This window comes from Corvus kubaryi, unplaced genomic scaffold (genome assembly GCF_017639235.1).
Source record: "Corvus kubaryi isolate FWS band 111438036 unplaced genomic scaffold, C.kubaryi_AGA036_p1.0 37385, whole genome shotgun sequence".
Lineage (NCBI taxonomy): Eukaryota > Metazoa > Chordata > Aves > Passeriformes > Corvidae > Corvus > Corvus kubaryi.
This window is the reverse complement of record NW_024581127.1, coordinates 19,770,697-19,777,155: the sequence shown is the minus strand read 5'-3', so window position 1 is coordinate 19,777,155 and position 6,459 is coordinate 19,770,697. Positions and strand designations below refer to the sequence as shown.

At 43.0% G+C, this 6,459-nt stretch overlaps 1 long non-coding RNA gene across 1 annotated transcript; it reads right to left on the bottom strand.

The window, feature by feature from the left end:
• Nucleotides 1-2,756: 2,756 nt before the first annotated feature.
• Nucleotides 2,757-3,671, bottom strand: LOC121668577. Its single transcript, XR_006017466.1, has 2 exons — nt 3,632-3,671; nt 2,757-2,862 (listed from the first exon to the last, which is right to left on the bottom strand). It is a non-coding gene; the product is annotated as an uncharacterized LOC121668577 (long non-coding RNA).
• Nucleotides 3,672-6,459: the final 2,788 nt, after the last annotated feature.

The following is a 6,459-nucleotide window of genomic DNA, read 5'->3' as shown; positions in this document are numbered from 1 at the left end:
CCTGGACAGTACTGGTTTTGACCTTTGTCCATGGGAAAGTTTGCCTAGCCTCTGGGAAGAATTTGAATCTACAATGGTGTGAATTAGGTGATAGAATACTATGTGAGATTATCACAGGGTGAAAAATCACTTAGACGTGAATCAGTGCCAACATTGTTGTTGATGCCACAGACATTAGTTATCTTTCTGTGCAAGAATTGTGGACTGAATTTTATGCAAAAGTGTGAGAAAACTAAGGGTGTAAATTTTGTATGTAAGAGCGTGGTATAAGTTATGTTGCAGATCAGAGATTCCTATGTGGGATAAAGCTGTTGAACATTAAGCTCAATCAGGTATTAGACTTGTGCCTTATCATCTCACTGATTGCCTTAAGCAATGCAGCTTTCCCAGTGAAACAACCAAAAGAAAATGTCTAGGAGACTCTGGCCAATGCATCAGGCTTAGATACCATTTGTCTCACTCACTCAAGGCCAAAGAAACCATTCTCAACATGTTTGGTTGGTTTACCAGCAGACAAATGGCCAATTTCAAAACATGCCCATCTGAAACTTCCACGATTCAGTTCGAATCCAGTGGAAAGTTGGGATGTTTGGATCAAATCCCTTCTGGAGGCTCCTTATGAACCTCAGGAATTGGAAATTCTTGGTTCAATAAAGATGGAGTTTTGTGTAATATTCAGTTCTCCAGGGCTGAAACAAAATAAAAACAAGATAACAGATGTCACTCCAAATTACAAAATATATAGAAATGTGACATCTTGGTGCAATTCGACAGTAAAGATGAACACACCATTCAACCAGGCTCCATTACAATTGCCACAAGGGATGTTTCTCATTTGTGGGGACAGAATTTGGCCTGCAATCCCCTCAAATGTCAAAGGTGGTCCATGCAGCTTTGGAAAGCTTTCTTTGCTAATGCCTAATGCAAAAATGATAAAAGAACATAAGCGTACAGAAAAAAGATTTGTTGAGCAATATACATCTGATTGTAATGACAAATTTACAGCTTGGAATTTTGGACAAAGGTTTACTACAGCTCTCCTTTTATCTGGTGCTGCTGCAGGAGCAGCCTTAAGACAATTGGATCAATTAGGCTGTTGGCTAAGTAAGAACTTTCATGCTGTCTCTCTCGCACTGAGCGATATGTTAACTGATGTTCCGAGCGTGAGACAAGCGACTCTGCAAAACAGAGCAGCAATTGATTGTCCTCTATTAGTGCATGGATGTAATGAATTTGAAGGTATGTGTTGTATGAATTTGTCAGATCATTTGGAATCCATCCATTAAAGAATATGGCAATTAGAGGATGGAATAGCTAAACTTGGAGAAGAAAGTGGATCTTTACTGAACGATATGTTCAATTGGTTTGACCCTACACCCTTATGGAGAAAAATTTTGAAGATAGGTTTGTATGTATTGATTATTGTTGTAGTTCTTCTAGTATGTGTCATGCCATCATCTTTTCCATCATTTCCGGCAGTTTGGCTACAGGCAACTGGAGCTATTTCCTTTTTGGTAGAACTTCCTTTCTGAGACTTGCGCTCCTTCAATTCACGCACTGCTGCAAGAACAGAAGTAGATTGTCCACCCCACTTCCTCATGTTTTCCCCACTGTCACACAGGAAATCCCACAGCTCACTTTGTGGGATGTACCTTCTCTCTTGGGAACGTCCACGTTTGGTATCAGAATCTCTGATCTGTACCGCCGAGATTTGGAGGAGGCCCTCTTTGATCTCCTTCTTGAGTTCCTGGTGATTCTTCTCTATCTTATCTTCCATTTTCTGCATACGTGTTTCCACAGCTGCGATTCTTGCATGTGTTGGGCCATGCACATAATCTGCATATGCTCGGAGTTTCACTGCCATATCCTGCACAGTCTCATTTGCACTGTAGTTTGGTTTCATTATTGCTAAAGCAGAAGCATATTCTTGTGGTCCAAGTTGTATGAGTTTTTGCCACATGAATGGATTAACTCTGACCTGGTCTGGGCTCCTCAATCCTGGGTCATCTGTGAAGACAATCTCTACCACCCCTAGTTCTCTCAGGCGCTGGGTCCCTTGTTCTATGGTCTTCCACGGGGTTTGCTGCATGTAGAGATCATCTCTACACATACATATTTCAATCACGCCTGTCAAAACCCGTGTCCAGAGAATGGCAGAGTCAGCCCCCCTTATCATCGCTTGGTCAATAACTGGATCATGTGACAGGGATCCCAAATGCCTCGCTTCAGCACCGTCCAGCATCACATCATCACCTGCAGCATCCCAAATACGGACCGTCCAACTTGTTATGGATTCATCAGACCGTCGGGTGTAATCCTTTCTTAAGCTGTGAAGGTCCTTTATAGACAATGACTCAGTAATGATTTCTGTGCCTGAGTCGGTGGTTTTGAGGTTCCTTTCCCTGCATTATCCTCATCTTTCACTGGGGAATCAGTTTTGGTTGTGTGTTTTTTCCTCGTGACAGGAGCCACTGTCAATGGCTTAGACTCTCCATCTGGTTTGGGCTTGCTGTCTGGTTTGGCTGCAGTCTGAGTGACTGAGGTGTCTGCAGGCTTTGCTGATTTATCTTCCTGCCCCTCTATCTTCACCTGCTGCAGTGTGCGATAGGCATATGCCAAAGCCCAACATATTGCAAGGAGCATGTTCTCATTAGAATTGTCAATGTATTTCTCTTTCAGATATTTCGCCGCCTCAGCTGGTTTCTGAACTTGTTCGGGGGGAAATTGCAAACCATTGGGTCAGAGAATTTCTTCAAGGTTTGGTCCATATCCTCCCATTCCCCACACCACTCAGGATTTTCCACCTCTGGGTCAGGTGTCTCAGCAGTCACCCTGGAAATCTGAGCTCTTATTCTAGACAAGCTGTGAACCACATAGAGGAAGATTACCAGATTAAATACCAGGAGGGTGGTCTCTTTAACATCCAGGGGAAACTGAACACTCTCAAAAGATAACCTATCAAATTTAAAGGGAAGGGAAACCCCGTCTCCTCCTCCTCTAACAATCCGGGTGCAATTACTAATAAATTCCCAAAATAGGCTACTGAAGCTAGGACTGGGATTAGGACGGAGAAATCACTTATCATACACACTTTGGACAGCTGCCTGTACCTCTGTCAACTTCTTATAAATCATTATCACCGAGCACATCAAAATAGAAATCCAAATTCGTGTCCCTGCTCTGCAAAAATTCCTTATCAAGGATATGATCAGACCAAGTTGTGGATAGGCAAATAAGCCTAGGGACCAGAAAGGCATTAATACCTTAAACAAGCCTATGGACCAGAAATACATGAATATATCAAGCCAGAGAAATGTTATGAACTCAACCAACATGGTGACTATTTTACCCCAACACAGAATAAGTGAATTCAAACCAAAATGTAATTAGCACAGGTTTTTCACTTTCCTTCAAGCCCCGCAGTTGGGCGCCACTAAATATGATCTGGTTTGGCCAAATTTAGAAATATATCCTCGTAGAGAAGGCACAACTACCCCTCCCCCACCAGGTCCGAGAAAAATAAATTTTCCTCAAAAGGAAAGTGAAGGAGAGAAAAACTATTTATTTAACAAACACATGGGAAAAGGAAAATAATGCTAAATAATAAAATCTTTTGCTGTGGAGGAAAAACCTGGGAAAGTGTTAGAGTCCTCCCCTTGGTCTCCTTGGAGGTTGGGCTTGGTCCAGGGCCAGGCCCTCTGTGCCCAGTGGAACATCCTCCCGATGTGCTCTGATGTTGAAGCAGTCCAGTAGAAAAGGGAGAAAATCTGAAGTTCCAGGGAAGGAAAAAAAAAAGTTCAACTCTCAGTCTCTCTCTGGAGAAAAAGAAACTGAACAACTGGCCAAAAGCTGACTGGAAAACAGCAAGCCGGGTGCTTCCTCACCTCCCTGCCACAGCTGAAAAAAAAAGCCACTATCTCTGTATGACCTTGAACAAGCTGCAAACTGCTTTGAGAAAGTTTTGCTCAGTTTTTCCTTCCCCCCGTCAGGCTCAGTTTAAAGGCATAGAAAGGCACAAGAATTAATTTCTGGGCGTAGGGCAGCAATATGGGATACACATATAAAGTCACCCCAAGACATTTGTATGCTTCATTGTGCTGGACAAGCCATGGACAAAGCTGTCAAATAACTGGTTTTGGTTCAAACAGGAGGGGGAGATGTGGGAACCTAGAATGCAGAGAATATTTCTCTGCCTGTTTTGAAAGGTTTTACCCCCCTGGACAGTACTGGTTTTGACCTTTGTCCATGGGAAAGTTTGCCTAGCCTCTGGGAAGAATTTGAATCTACAATGGTGTGAATTAGGTGATAGAATACTATGTGAGATTATCACAGGGTGAAATATTTAGAGTTTTCAGGTCTATTTGCATAGTAAATAGATAGAAGTAGAAAACGTCAAAATGGAGGATAAGTTGTAGTTAAAATCTTCTTTCTCCTTCTTCACTAACTCCATATTTTGCAGCAATAGTGTTTGAGATGATTGGATAAAGAATTCCGCAGTTCCTGTCTATGTGACTTAGGAACTTGTTGGACACTGGTAAAAAAGTGAAAATATCTTGCATTTTAAGCTTTCATTGGGTAATTTACCTTTAAAAAGGCCATGAAATCTTGATAAGTTGTCTTCTTGCTGCATTCTCTGCTCTGTGCTATGTCTAAGCCATGCCAGTGGCTTGTACTCCTTAGATAAGAATTAATAAACACCTATCTGGAGACTGAGAAGCATGCAGTCCCATTCACCTCCTTTTTTCACCTGGCAGGAATCTGAACGTCTCCCCCATCAGGGAAGACAACAATTAATGACGCGGACAGCGTTACTACTTGTGAGCTCAAGCAGCAAGGTTAGTTTCTTTTTTACAAGTTAAATTGTGCTAGAAGTAATAGTCACAAGACTTTACTGGCTACCCTGTTCTGCAAGTGATTTAAGTTAGAAGGCAATTTTGAGCAGAATGGGTGGAAGTCACTCTAATTATCTTGGTAGCAGACAATAGCTGGGATCTCATCATCAGTACCCTTGTTAAAGCAGTAGATAGAAGCTGTGCAAAGAGAGGATAGTAGATAAATGTGAGAGGATGAAGTTCTAGAGAGCATTGAAAAGATACACAAGAAACAGTATTACCGCAGGCCTAGGCCCTAGGGTATATCACCGTGTCCCGCAGCCATAAGGAGGAGGAGGAGGACAGAAGATCCAGCAGGCAGGAATTGTGCAGCAAGATTTTTTTATTTAATTATTTTACAAACTCTTTTATAGACTTTTTTCTTCATAGTCTAATTGGACAAAGGATCAGCCACCCCTTGGGGTGATTGGCTAAAATCCTAAAACATCCATTGTCAAAATATTTTTCTACTATACCATAAACAAGACTTTCCAAGGTTGCAGGTGGTTTGGTTGTTTACATAACTGCTACCTCTTCTGTGAGAGAGAAAAGTCTCTCACGGACTTAGAAAATAGCAAGAAAATCCTTGCTAGCAGCATTTTTGTATCTACAAAACAGTTTCACTAAAGAGTCTCAGAATAAGAAATCTGCTGAATGTCACTTCACTGAGCAAAGATAAAGCTCTTAATTGAACCCAAAATCCAGCAATGACAATGCACTTCTGAAGACCTCATAGGACATTACTCCAGGCCCTGATGAAAAGTCTACTCAAGGGCCAGAGAAAAGATGAAAATAGCCTGAAGAAGGAGTTACAGACATTAACTTAATGAGATAATGAAAATGCTATACTGCCTCAGACGCTCACCGAGTGACTAGCCCTGAGGTCGAGCTCTGGGCAAGTCTTTGTCTGCTGCTGCAGTGAAGGACGCTTGTCAACAGAGGAGCAGGAGGTTGGGCGAGAACTGCAGGGAGGCTCGCTTCAACCACCATTGACCAAGGCGCAAGGGAGAAGAATGAGGCGAGGGAGGCTTTTTGGAGAAACAGAAGCAGGTTTATTGAGGGTTGAAGGAAAACTCTGAAAAGCCCCGAGGGGCCCCTGACAGGGGATTTTATACCCCTCTTACAGAGGCAGAGCACACAGAAGTAACCAATAGGGACATGGCAAAGGGGAGGAACTGAGGCGGGGAAATATACACCGAGACCGATGGGAGATGGGGTAGGCGTTGAGGGCGAACCAGGGCCAATTAAAAACAATGACATAAACAGGGGAGGAGAGGGTGGTGGCCATTGCAGACATGCAAGGTGGCACATCTTTCCCACCAGGGCCAACGGCTTTTCCGGCCAAACTGCCTGAGGGCTGCCTGAGGGCAGCCATGTCAAGGCGGGCAGCCATTTTATGGTTCCTGGGCCCCTGGGGTGTTCAACCATTGGACTTTTTGTCCCATGGGGTCCAGTACACCCTGGCGAGAGCCGTGGCTCAGCACAACACTATACCACTTAAACTGGGTATCAGAGAAAAATTCCAACAATTCTGAAGTAATTTTAGCTGCAGATTGAAAAAATACTCATTGTTTTCTAAAGCAGATTC